Source organism: Lactuca virosa, chromosome 1, assembly GCF_052849685.1.
Source record: "Lactuca virosa cultivar CGN04683 chromosome 1, Lactuca_virosa_CGN04683_v6, whole genome shotgun sequence".
NCBI lineage: Eukaryota > Viridiplantae > Streptophyta > Magnoliopsida > Asterales > Asteraceae > Lactuca > Lactuca virosa.
In genome coordinates, this window is record NC_136426.1 from 308922330 (window position 1) to 308935828 (window position 13499).

General features: G+C 40.3%; 1 pseudogene; it reads left to right on the forward strand.

The window, feature by feature from the left end:
• Window positions 1-12458: 12458 nt before the first annotated feature.
• LOC145130976 (uncharacterized) lies at window positions 12459-13290 on the forward strand (annotated as a pseudogene).
• Window positions 13291-13499: the final 209 nt, after the last annotated feature.

Below are 13499 nucleotides of genomic sequence, written 5' to 3' on the forward strand. Positions count from 1 at the left end.
ATTAATTAAGTGATCAAAAAAAGAACTAATTAAATACGGACTCTTATATATATGGAATGGGCCAAGTTCATTTAGGTTGGGCTAAGCTTTCATGGATGGTCCATGGAGCTTTTAACTCATGGACCCTATGTAAATGAAAGGTCATGGGTATTAGGGTTTACATGGATGTAACCCTAGTCCTCCATAATATATAAAGGGGTCCTTGGCTCACAAAATTGGCACAAGTGTGTGAAAATAAGAGTGGGCCGATTTTAGTGTGCATACATATTCTCTCAAGTTCTTCCAAGGTGTTTTGGTGATTTGTGATTCTATTTGAGGCTTCCACACTATTGAGGCTAAGCACTTAAAGCTTGAAGACATCAAGCTACATCAAAAGGTATGTCATCTAACTAGAACTTTGTAGTATAGGTGCTTCATAATATGCTAGTTAGGATGAAACCTTGGAATAGTTAATATTTGCATGTATAATAGAGGAAACATAGATTCAAGGTTTATAGGGTTGCATGTACACCATAGGAGTGTTAGAATGCTCAAAACCCAACATTATTGTGCAACAATAAAGTCCCAAAGCTCCAAGAGTTTGGAGTTTACGGCCTAAACAAAGGTGTTTACGGACGTAAACCCTAAATTGGGGGTATATATATGACACTTAGTCATTATTTACCATTTTTCACAAATTCAAGATCCAAACTCAATTCTCTCTCAGGTATCATCCAACAATTCTTCAAGATCTTCAACTTGTAAGTGTTTCTAGCCCTAATAAGTTGATATATTACTTAATCTAGTGATTTAACACACTTCCATCCGTGAAATCATTCCAAAAGGTTAGATCTTCAAGTTTCACCAAGAACACCAAGAACACACACTAGTGTTCTTGGACTTTTAGCACCTTTTCAAGCCTCTATCTTGTAAGTACTTCTATCCTAGAGTATATTAAGGCTTGTTATACTTCTATACATAAAGAAAACACCAAGGAAACAAAGGATCAAAGGTGTTTACGGTCCAAGAACACCTTGGACCGTAAACCCTAAAAAGGGTACCAAAGTGTGCCCTAGTCCCTTCTAAGCCTTGGAAACTTGCATAGATCCCTTCCTTAATGAGTTTAGTACTTGAAAACATCATAAGACCATAAACCATATGGGTTTACGGCCGTAAACCCAAGGAGAAGTGGTCCAGGGACCGTAAACTCCATTTAGGAGTGAAACGGTGCCCTAATCTCTTCCTACGGCTTATACTTCAAGTAGAAATGCTTCTAAGGACTTATAAAGCTTCAAAACACAAATGGTCAAAGAAACATGAGTTTACGGCCGTAAACTCATGGGTTTACGACCGTGAACTCAATGAGTTATGGTCACAAAACCGTAAACTCAAATAAAGGGTTCCCTTGAACCCTAAACTCAATAGCAATGTCCTACAACACTTAGATGCAATCCTTGGGACTTATATCACTTAAATAAGGTGTTTTACATGTCCTAGGATGTCTTAACTTTATTAATTAGTTGTTTAAAGACTAATTGGATACATATATGTGTTATTATATGTTAACTAGGATCATTGTGTGTGTACAAGTCTTCACTTGACACCTAGCATCCTATACATTCCGTTCATCCAAGCCACTCACTAAAGGTGAGTTCATACCCCTTAATTAACCTTTTAAATGTTTTTAAATGCTTTTATGGGGGGGATACAAGTTGAACAATTATAGTTATTATATCAATCACATGTGATTAATAACTACCAAACAAGTGAATTTCTTACTTTTCAAACTGTGTTACCAAACTGTTTTACTTCAAACTGTCTTACAAACTCTTTTACATACCAAATGCTTTTATCAAACTCTTTTACATGATAAATACTTTTACTTAAATTCTTTTAACTTATATTTTGTGTATCTATACAAATATAGTTATATAAGTATGATTGAAAGGACTTAGGACTGATAACTCACCTTACTTCATGTTCCTTGTTTGGTTGTGGACTTAGGGCATTCAGGTTATTTGTCCGAAGGTCGTTTGAATCCTAGTTATATATCATGTATATGTGTGTAGATATAAAAGGTTACTTCTTTCATTCAGTTCAATGTCGTTGGGTAGCAAAGGTATACAAACATGTTCATATACGCAAACAACATTACTAGTAAACTATAATAGGTATAGTTTAGGAAGATACTATTACTAGAACAATGAGTCAGTTCATTCATAAGTAATACATAGTGATGAGAAACAAACATAATACGTAATGATGAGAAACAAACATAATACATAGTGATGAGAAACAAACATAATACATAGTGATGAGAAACAAACATAATACACAGTGATGAGAAACAAAACATACAAGCTAGACAGGGAAAGAACTCACAATACAGCTAGCACATACATATACATATACATATACATTACATACAGTTATGTGAGCCACTTAACAGGGGGACATGGCACTACCTGTCATGAACCGTTTTGTATCCAGAATCTCCTTAATTGGGGAGCGTATGAGTTTGTGTATAGATCTATACTGGATTGACTATCCTATACCTTGCTGCTCGCTACAGTGCGACTTGCAAGTCTACGGGTGCCAAACGTCATTTCTTACGGCGTCTTACATCGTCGTTTTACTAGAGTCGGTAGCAAGATACAGGTCGATCACATGGTACTTTAAATAACAATTAGTTTAAAGTAGTTAGTACAGCAGTAGTTACTTAATACAACACTACAATACTATTTTATTTTCCCTTTACATTTACTTTGTGATATTCACACAATAAACAATAATGTAAGAACTATATTTTTGTTTAATAATAGTCAGATTTGGGAAAATACACACTCTTACAAGAGACACACACAGACACTAGATGCCTTGGTAGAAGGCTACTTTTAGTAGGAAACATAGGGTTTTCTAGGAGAGTACAAACAAATACAAACTTTTACAAAACTTATACATTACAAACATCTTACAAATGATTTCATACAAATACAGAAACTAATATAGTTATGATCTAACCAGCTTTTAAGCTGATAAACTCTTTCAAAATAACTTGTATTCTCAAGTCACCAGTAGACAGGTACCGGTGCCAGGTTCTGAGAAGATGGAGCTCGTTCAAGACTCATCTTTTATTTTTGATGTATATTTTTGGTGTTTATATAACTTGACAGAACACACTTGTATGAAATTATATTATTAATGCAATGGATGATGTTGTGCTTGTTTACTACTTTGCATTGTTGTGATATTGAACATGACGTCCTCCACCCCCGAAAGTTTCCGCCGTTCCGGTTTTGGGGTGTGACAGATTGGTATCAGAGCATTGTTTATAGTGAGTCGAGTGTATCAACCCATAAAAGATATACGAACTATAAACACAGCGGGATTAAAATACTCTGATAAAGAGTTTATACTTTTAAATAATAAAATATTTAACTAAGTATACATACCTGCATTCATACTAAAATCAGTGTCACTAGTACAGAACAAAAGTATTACGATTGTTGGATAATACAAGTAGATTTAGAGACATATGGTCAACCCTGGGAAGATGTAGCCTGATCAACTACATTATCCGAGGAGTGCTTAGCATGTGCCTAAGTATGGTTGTGAGGTTGCATCAAGTCTAAAAACTTACCAACACTACTACAACGAGAACAGTAGAACAGAACATAAACTTAAAATACTATAGGAGTATTTTGCGTGACTATTAATTACTTATCTGAGAACTAAAAAGGTCTTTATTGGTATGTCAATAGTTGCAGAGTGGATATATTAAGGTTATAGGTAACTAGGATGGCATAGACTTAGAATCTGTGATATTTGCTCTACTTCCTGTTCCTTGTTTGGTTGTGGGCTTAGAGTTAGGGTCAGAAGATGATCACCCAATCCCTTTGGATGATCACGAAGCTGAAGGCTTTACTGATGGTTCTGACTTAGAGCCTGAAGTCAACAACCTACCCCCAGCTACTCAAGACCCAAACCTGAACCCTCGTCCAGCATTTCAAGGACCCACTCCGCTGTGGGCCACAAACTTGAATAGATGGAGTCAGGAACAGGGTCAACCCATACCCTACAATGGATATATTGTGGGCTGGGAGAAGAGCCAGAAGATGATCACCCAATCCCTTTGGATGATCACGAAGCTGAAGGCTTTACTGATGGTTCTGACTTAGAGCCTGAAGTCAACAACCTACCCCCAGCTGCTCAAGACCCAAACCTGAACCCTCGTCCAGCATTTCAAGGACCCACTCCGCTGTGGGCCACAAACTTGGATAGATGGAGTCAGGAACAGGGTCAACCCATACCCTACAATGGAGACAGAAGCTTCTACAACCTAACTGAGGGAGGTTCAGCTGACAGGGTCCTAGCCATCATGGTTCGAAGGATTTCTCGGAACACTGAGCAAGGTCGAGCAGCTATCAACCGAGTCGTAGAGATTGACGCCAACTCTGGCATTAACACTGTCCGCATTCGCCAACTAGAGTCTGCTCATGAAAGGACTCAGGTCCGCAATGCAGTTCTACGGAGGGAACTTGCTGAAACCCAAGCTGAAGTCAGGGAACTTCAAACTCAGCAAGCAAGATCTGATAGGCGCGTGAGAGACATAGAACGCCTTCTGTCGGATTCAAGAACTCACTCTAGTAGTTCTCGTCGCCGATAGAGTCTTATCGACTTCTCTTTTGGATATAACCTAGTTTTTGTAAAAACTCTAGTCTAATTTCCTATCTTTGTTAATCGTAGACCCGTTAGGTCTTGATTTGGTAGTAGTCTGTCAAAATTTTCCATCTTGGTTGATGTAAGACCTACTTCTAGGTCATTTTTCCCGAACTCATTACATCTGTAATTCCAATATTATTGACAGATATCTAACCTTATGGAAATCAATATCCAATTGCTATCATCTGTTAGTATTAGATCTTCATTCAATCATACTATTCAATCGTGCTACTCATTTGTGCTGTTGGACTATGGAGAGTTAGTCTATGAGTCATTCTTATCTACTTCCTATTAAATTCTTATCAATATCTTCATCTTTCTAAACTTATAGGTAAAAGATGGCTCCACGTAAATCAACAAGACGCGATCCTCCCGCACCAACTCCACCTGCTCCTCAATTCGACACGACAGCCCTGAATGCTGCCGTAGTTGCGGCTGTGGCTATGGCCATCGCACAATATCATTCTTCTGGTTCCACTGGAGGAGGAACCCCTGTCCTATCTACTCATGGTGAAATCCCTGTGCGCTCCAGAGAGTGCTCCTACAAGGACTTCACAAACTGCAAGCCATTGTCCTTTAAGGGGACTGGCGGAGTCATTGCCCTCTCGCAATGGTTCGAAAAGACAGAGTCGGCCTTTGAGATCTGCTCATGCCCAGAGGGAAGCAAGGTCAAGTTTGCTGCTTGCACCTTTGAGTCAAAAGCCCTACCATGGTGGAATAGCCATGTCAAGTCACTATCTCTTATAATGGCAAATACTATGGGCTGGGAAGCTCTAAGAGAGCTAATGGTTGAGGAGTACTGCCCTAGGGGCGAAATCCAAAAGCTAGAGGAAGAACAATGGAGCCTAACCATGAAGGGCTCCAACATAGTCTCCTACACCGCCAGGTTCTGTGAACTGGTGGCCCTCTGTCCCAACATGGTTCATACAGAGGGGAAGAAGATTGAAAGATACATATGGGGGCTGGTGCCTCCATTCTAGGGAAATGTTTTGGACTCAAACCGCACTACATTTGATAGTGCCAAGCGATTGGCACAACGGCTCATAGACCATGGGGTTCGTACACCGGCCGCAACAACAACCCTGGCCATCTCAGAACCCGTCAGAACCGCTGATTCCAAGCGGAAGTTTTGGGATGACAAGAGAAAGACAAAGGTTGCCAAAAAGCAGTAGGTCGTGGCAATTCATGCTGCGATAGCACCTGCCGCTGCTGGTCCGGTAAAGCAGTACGCGGGAAGTTTGCCTAAGTGCATCAAATGCAACTTCCACCATGTAGCAGCCTGCCGGGAAATGCAGTATTTGAACTGCAACAGGAAGGGGCACGCTGCCCGTTTCTGCAAAGCTCGGGCGAGGCCAATCACCCAAGACCCAGGCGCTGGTGTGAGCCAAACTTGCTACGGTTGTGGCGAGGTGGGCCACTACAAAAGGAACTGCCTGAAGGCAGGGAATGATGGTGGAGTGGCAAGTGTTCTGGCCATAGGCCACGAGGAAGCGGTTGCCGACCCCATAGTGGTCACTGGTACGTTTCTCCTCGATAACTCTTATGCATGCATACTGTTTGATAGTGGGGCGGAGAGGAGTTTCGTGAACCAAAAATTTTCTCATTTACTTAAGCAAAAATCACGAGCACTTAAAGAACCGTTCACTGTAGAAATGGCTAATGGAAAGACGGAGAGCACTAGCAATATATTCATGGGGTGTACCCTAACACTTGATAACCATTCATTTTCGATCGACCTCATGCCGGTTTCTATTAAACGTTTCGACGTCATTATCGGCATGGATTGGTTGAGTCTTCATCGTGCCGACATCATGTGTTACGAAAAGGCTGTACGCCTTAATCTGTCGTCTGGCGAAACTCTAGTAGTATATGGCGACAAACCCGACACGAACCTTCGTATCATTTCGAGCATTCAAGCTCAGAAATGCTTGCGAAAGGAATGTCACGCATTCCTTGCTCATGTGGTCGATGTGAGCCAAGAAACGAAAGACATTCAGAACATTCCAGTAGTACGCGAATTTCCCGACATCTTTCCGGAAGAACTCCCAGGATTACCTCCGCAACGTCAAGTCGAGTTTCGAATCGACTTAGTTCCAGGGGCTACCCCCGTAGCCAAATCGCCCTATCGTCTAGCACCTGCTGAGATGCAAGAACTGTCCTGTCAACTTAACGAACTGCTCAGCAAGGGCTTTATAAGACCGAGCTTCTCACCCTGGGGAGCTCCAGTCTTGTTCGTCAAGAAGAAAGACGGATCTTTTCGTATGTGCATCGACTACAGGGAGCTCAACAAACTGACCGTCAAAAATCGTTATCCTTTGCCTCGTATTGACGATTTATTTGACCAACTTCAAGGGGCGAACTTCTTTTCAAAAATCGACTTAAGGTCCGGATATCACCAACTACGAGTGCTAGGGGAGGATGTTCCGAAGACAGCCTTCTGAACTCGTTATGGTCACTACGAATTCATAGTGATGCCGTTCGGATTAACAAACGCACCTGCTGTATTCATGAACTTAATGAATAGGGTGTGTCGTCCTTACTTGGATCAGTTCGTCATCGTCTTCATCGATGACATACTTATCTACTCTCGTAGTGAGGAGGAACATAGTCAACATCTGCGACTAGTCTTAGAAACCCTTCGTTCGGAGATGCTCTATGCGAAGTTCTCGAAATGCGAATTTTGGATCCGACGAGTCGAATTCTTAGGGCACGTGGTTAGCGAAGAGGGAATACACATGGACCCTTCCAAAATTAAAGCCATTAAGAACTGGTCAGCACCGAAGACGCCTACAGAAATTCGTCAATTTCTAGGTCTCGCTGGCTACTATCGCAGGTTCATTCAGAACTTCTCCCGCATTGCGAAACCTCTTACGACACTGACCCAGAAGGGCGTGGTTTTTGACTGGGAAGAGAAGCAGGAGAGAGCGTTCCAAATGCTCAAAAGAGCCTTGTACACCGCACCAATACTAGCCCTCCCCAAAGGGATAGAAGACTTCGTTGTCTATTGCGATGCGTCAAATCAAGGACTCGGATGTGTTCTGATGCAGCGAGGTAAGGTCATTGCCTATGCGTCGAGACATCTAAAGACACATGAGGTCAACTACACTACCCACGATATTGAACTAGGAGCAGTTGTGTTTGCTCTGAAGATCTGGAGACACTACCTGTACGGTACAAGGAGCACAATCTTTACAGAGCACAAGAGCCTGAAACACATATTCGACCAGAAAGAGCTCAACATGAGACAACGACGGTAGGTCGAGCTACTCAGTGATTACGAATGCGAAATTCGTTATGATCCGGGTAAAGCCAACGTAGTAGCTGACGCCCTAAGTCGGAAAGTATATTCTGGTCGTAGAGTCAAATCATTGACTATGACTATCCATTCACACTTGTCCACGCAAATTAAGGAGGCTCAGCTCGACGCTTTGAAACCTAAAAATGTGGCGGGTGAATCCATGAGAGGGATGGATAAGAACTTGGAGGTTAAGGGTGGCAGAGCTTATTTTCTCATGGATCGGATCTGGACCCCGAAACGCGGTGGTTTCAGGGACTTGGTCATGAACGAGGCGCACAACACTTGTTATTCCGTCCACCCAGGTTCAGATAAGATGTATCTGGATCTTAAAAAGTTATACTGGTGGCCTAACATGAAAGCAGAGATTGCTACCTTCGTAAGTAAATGCCTTACTTGCGCAAAGGTCAAGGTCGAATACCAGAAACCCTCCGGTCTACTACAACAGCCAGAGATACCGGAATGGAAGTGGGAGCGGATCACTATGGATTTCATAACCAAGTTGCCCAAGACAACGGGTGGACTTGATACCATATGGGTCATCGTCGACAGATTGACCAAGTCCGCACACTTCCTGCCTATCAAGGAAACAGACAAGATGGAGAAACTTACAAGAACATACATTAGGGAGATTGTACGATTGCACGGTGTTCCCATATCCATTATCTCAGACAGAGATAGTAGATTCACTTCGAGGTTCTGGCAGTCGTTACAAAGTTCCCTAGGAACTAGGCTGGACATGAGTACATCCTACCATCCACAGACAGACGGGCAAAGTGAGAGGACTATCCAAACCTTGGAAGATATGTTGCGAGCCTGTGTGATCGACATTGGGAAAGCATGGGATACTCATTTACCCCTTGTAGAATTTTCCTACAACAAAAGTTATCACACGAGCATAAAGGTTGCTCCATTCGAGGCACTCTATGGCCGAAAGTGCAGATCCCCTCTATGCTGGGTAGAGGTAGGTGATACCCAGTTAGCTAAAGGACTAGTTCCTGAAAGCACTCTCACAGGTCCGGAGATCATTCGGGAAACGACAGAGAAGATCGTTCAGATTCGTGAACGATTGAAAGCCTCTAGAGACCGACAGAAAAGCTACGCTGATAAACGAAGGAAACCGTTGGAATTCCAGGTGAGCGACCGTGTTCTATTGAAGGTCTCACCCTGGAAGGGCTTGATACGCTTCAGAAAGCGTGGAAAGCTAAATCCAAGGTACATAGGGCCTTTCGAGATTCTCGCAAGAATCGGCCCTGTAGCTTACAAACTTAACTTACCACGCGAACTCAGTAACGTACATTCTACCTTGCACGTCTCGAACTTGAAAAACTGTCTGTCCGACGAGACTCTTGTAATCCCACTCGATGAGATCGAGATCAACGAGAGCCTCAACTTCGTGGAAGAACCAGTAGAGATCATGGACCGGGAGGTCAAGCAAACGAAACAAAGCTATATCCCGATAGTGAAGGTTCGCTAGAACGCCAAGCGAGGACCTGAATTCACTTGGGAGCGAGAGGATCAGATGAAACTGAAATATCCTCTTCTTTTTACTTAGTTATTTGTAACTACTTATTTGCTTAAACTCTAATTTCGGGACGAAATTCCTTCTAACAGGGGGATGATGTGACAACCCGAAATTTCTATTCTGTACAACCATTCACTTCAATAGGAGTCAAAACTGTTTCTGCTAATTTTCAAGCTTTTTGGAATAAGTTTGAGTATTTTAAGATTAGTACTCCAGGAGATAACAGGAGAGAGGATGCTCTAGGGTTTATTGTGCAACAATAAAGTCCCAAAGCTCCAAGATTTTGGAGTTTACGGCCTAAACAAAGGTGTTTACGGCCGTAAACCCTAAATTGGGGGTATATATATGACACTTAGTCATTATTTACCATTTTTCACAAATTCAAGATCCAAACTCAATTCTCTCTCAAGTATCATCCAACAATTCTTCAAGATCTTCAACTTGTAAGTGTTTATAGCCCTAATAAGTTGATATATTACTTAATCTAGTGATTTAACACACTTCCATCCGTGAAATCATTCCAAAAGGTTAGATCTTCAAGTTTCACCAAGAACACACACTAGTGTTCTTGGAATTTTATCACCTTTTCAAGCCTCTATCTTGTAAGTACTTCTATCCTAGAGTATATTAAGGCTTGTTACACATCTATACATCAAGAAAACACCAAGGAAACCAAGGATCAAAGGTGTTTGCGGTCCAAGAACACCTTGGACCGTAAACCCTAAAAAGGGTGCCAAAGTGTGCCCTAGTCCCTTCTAGGCCTTGGAAACTTGCATAGATCCCTTCCTTAATGAGTTTAGTACTTGAAAACATCATAAGACCATAAACCATACGGATTTACGGCCGTAAACCCAAGGAGAAGTGGTCCAGGGACCGTAAACTCCATTTAGGAGTGAAATGGTGCCCTAATCTCTTCCTAAGGCTTATACTTCAAGTAGAAATGCTTCTAAGGACTTATAAAGCTTCAAAACACAAATGGTCAAAGAAACATGAGTTTACGGCCGTAAACTCATGGGTTTACGACCGTAAACTCAATGAGTTATGGTCACAAAACCGTAAACGCAAATAAAGGGTTCCCTTGAACCCTAAACTCAATAGCAATGTCCTACAACGCTTAGATGCAATCCTTGGGACTTATAACACTTAAATACGGTGTTTTACATGTCCTAGGATGTCTTAACTTTGTTAATTAGTTGTTTAAAGACTAATTGGATACATATATGTGTTATTATATGTCAACTAGGATCATTGTGTGTGTACAAGTCTTCACTTGACACCTAGCATCTTATACATTTCGTTCATCCAAACCACTCACTACAGGTGAGTTCATACCCCTTAATTAACCTTTTAAATGTTTTTAAATGATTTTATGGGGGGATACAAGTTGAACAATTATAGTTATTATATCAATCACATGTGATTAATAACTACCAAACAAGTGAATTTCTTACTTTTCAAACTGTGTTACCAAACTGTTTTACTTCAAACTGTTTTACAAACTCTTTTACATACCAAATGCTTTTATCAAACTCTTTTACATGATAAATACTTTTACTTAAATTCTTTTAACTTATATTTTGTGTATCTATATAGATATAGTTATATAAGTAGGATTGAAAGGACTTAGGACTGATAGCTCACCTTACTTCTTGTTCCTTGTTTGGTTGTGGACTTAGGGTATTCAGGTTGTTTGAATCCTAGTTATATATCATGTATATGTGTGTAGATATAAAAGGTTACTTCTATCATTCAGTTCAATGCCTTTGGCTAGCAAAGGTATACAAACATGTTCATATACACAAACAACATTACTAGTAAACTATAATAGGTATAGTTTAGGAAGATACTATTACTAGAACAATGAAACATACAATGAGTCAGTTGATTCATAAGAAATACATAGTGATGAGAAACAAACATAATACATAGTGATGAGAAAGAAACATAATACATAGTGATGAGAAACAAACATAATACATAGTGATGAGAAACAAACATAATACACAGTGATGAGAAACAAAACATACAAGCTAGACAGAGAAACAACACACAATACAGCTAGCACATACATATACATATACATATACATTACATACAGTTATGTGAGCCACTTAACGAGGGGACATGGCACTACCTGTCATGACCCGTTTTCTATCCAGAATCTCCTTAATTGGGGAGCGTATGAGTTTGTGTATAGATCTATACTGGATTGACTATCCTACACCTTGCTGCTCGCTACAGTGGGACTTGCAAGTCTACGGGTGCCAAACGTCATTTCTTACGACGTCTTACATCGTCGTTTTACTGGAGTCGGTAGCAGGATACAGGCCGATCACATGGTACTTTAAATAACAATTAGTTTAAAGTAGTTAGTACAGCAGTAGTTACTTAATACAACACTACAGTACTATTTTATTTTCCCTTTACATTTACTTTGCGATATTCACACAATAAACAATAATGTAAGAACTATTACATCGTAATCGTTTACAATGTGTTGAAGTACTACGCATGTCCCATGACTCTTTTGTACGACTATGTGCTCATTTTGGAGAAAATTACTCATTAAAGGACAGCAAACATGTATCAGTTGAGGAAAAGATGGCCATGTTTTTTATGATGATCGGCCATAATCAACGTTACGTGATTATCAAGCGGAGATTTCAAACCTCGAAGCAAACAATTCATAAATTTTTTTATGAAGTGTTGGAAAAAATGATGCTTTCCGCACAATATGTTATAGTACCAACTTCTTTTAATCCGAATCCAAACATTCCAGGACATAATAGGAGGCTACGACTGGTTTTCAAAGGGGCGGTTGGTGCACTTGATGGCACTTTGATACATGTTGTTGTCCCTACTAAGAAACAATACTTATATTGAAGTAGGGGAAAGGGAGACTACTACCAAAACGTATTGGCAATTTGTGACTTCAATATGATTTTCACATTTGTTGTGGTCGGGTGGGAAGGGGTAGCGCATGACTCTAGAATATTATCAGAAGCAATAACCGATCCACAATCATCATTCCCGTTTCCACCACCCGGTAAGTTTTTGTTTTTTTTAAATACTGTTATCTTAGTTTGAAAACTGATTAGTGTTTTAAATTTTTTACAGACAAGTATTATCTTTGTGATGTCGCGTATGCACACTCTCGAGAATTTACGGCCCCTTATCGTAATGTGAGGTATTGGCTTGGAGATTTTCGTCAAAGACGTGCATTGACCAATAGGGAAAAATTTAACATGGACATGCAAAACTTCGGAATGTCATTGAGCGTGCTTTTGGTGTTTTGAAAGCACGCTTCCCTATATTGAAGAGGATGGCACCATTCCCGTTTGTGACACAAAGAAACATTGCCATGACATGTTTCGCACTTCATAATTTTATAAGGAAAGAAGGAATGAGTGATGAGTATTTTGCACGATACGATGAACCCAATGTCTCGTTTCGAAATAACAATGTGGGCGTTGATGATGATGAAGACGGGATTCCAACACATGGTACTACAGCAGACCGTGAATATATGAATCAGTTATGGGATGAAATTGTTGATCAGTTGATGCACAATATAGATTTAATTGTTTTAAATGAAATTGTTATTGTAAAACCAATTTTTTTTATTGTATGACTAAGTTAGATGCATGAATTTTACTTTCAATGTTATAAGACTATTATTATTAAAATGTTGGTGTTGCAAAATCATTTTATGTTTGTAAAATCATTTTATTTAAAATTTCAGTTTATTTCAGCAGCCTGCAGACGTTAAAAAACAAACAGTCTTCTTATTGCAGACTGTAGACGTTTGGTCCACCTCTTCTGCTGTAGAGGCTTGCAGATGTGGTCCGCAGACTGCAGACATTTTGGCTTCAAAAAAACAAGCAACACCTTACTACTATGTTTCAAGACGAGTATGTTCCCTCGGTGGAGAGGGAACAGTTGTTGGGTTTTGAGCATTCTAACACTCCTATGGTGTAC